This window comes from Chiloscyllium plagiosum, unplaced genomic scaffold (assembly GCF_004010195.1).
Source record: "Chiloscyllium plagiosum isolate BGI_BamShark_2017 unplaced genomic scaffold, ASM401019v2 scaf_4439, whole genome shotgun sequence".
Lineage (NCBI taxonomy): Eukaryota > Metazoa > Chordata > Chondrichthyes > Orectolobiformes > Hemiscylliidae > Chiloscyllium > Chiloscyllium plagiosum.
In genome coordinates, this window is record NW_025210995.1 from 1,197 (window position 1) to 2,019 (window position 823).

General features: G+C 46.7%; 1 non-coding gene across 1 annotated transcript; it reads right to left on the reverse strand.

Annotated features, from left to right (window-relative positions):
- Positions 1-431: 431 nt before the first annotated feature.
- trnan-guu lies at positions 432-505 on the reverse strand. Its single transcript has one exon. It is a non-coding gene; the product is annotated as a tRNA-Asn (tRNA).
- Between the last annotated feature and the right edge of the window lie 318 nt (positions 506-823).

The following is an 823-nucleotide window of genomic DNA, read 5'->3' on the forward strand; positions in this document are numbered from 1 at the left end:
ACATCGAGGGCCGAAGGGCCTGTACTGCGCTGTATTCTTCTCTGTTCTTTGTTCTATGAATCCAATCACTTCACAGTGATTCGAAAGGGTTAAATATCTGCACATGGCGAGTCGAGGTGTTTCATCCCAAAAGGTGAAATTAACTTTCCGTTAAAAACAAAACTAGAAATTGCAGGAGGAACTCAGCAGGTCAGCCAACATCTGTGGGAAGAGAATCAGAGACATTTCAAAATTCTGTTTTCTCCGACAGGTACTGTCAAACCTGCCGAGTTTCTCTTTTTGTCTCGGCTTCTCCGCATCCGCAGTCCCTTACGTTAGACATTAATTCAATTCAGAAACTCCTTTGTGGAGAGGATTTCCGTTTAGGGAACATTTTCCTGACCCCATTAAAAGCGTTCAGCTTCGAAGCCAAGGAAGAAAAGCGAACACACCGCCCCTGGGTGGGCTCGAACCACCAACCTTTCGGTTAACAGCCGAACGCGCTGACCAATTGCGCCACAGAGACAGGCGTTGGCGAGGGCTGCACCATCGCTTAGAGGAGGCTATTAGTGAATTCATAATTCAGACTCCCCGCCCAGAATCACAATTGTTGTCTCCCGCGCAGTCTTGCGAGACATCCCGGCTTTCTTAACTTGACTTGTGCAAAAATGCCCGATTAAACTTCTTAAAAAGAACCTCCGTGAAACGATGCTGGGCTCCCTGTAGTACGAACTGGACAGGAAGTGAAATGATTGGAGATAGCATTGAACAGGTTGACGTGTTTACTTCCCTAATTTTCTTATCCCTCTGCCAATTGGCACGTGGCTTGGGCAGTAATGTTATT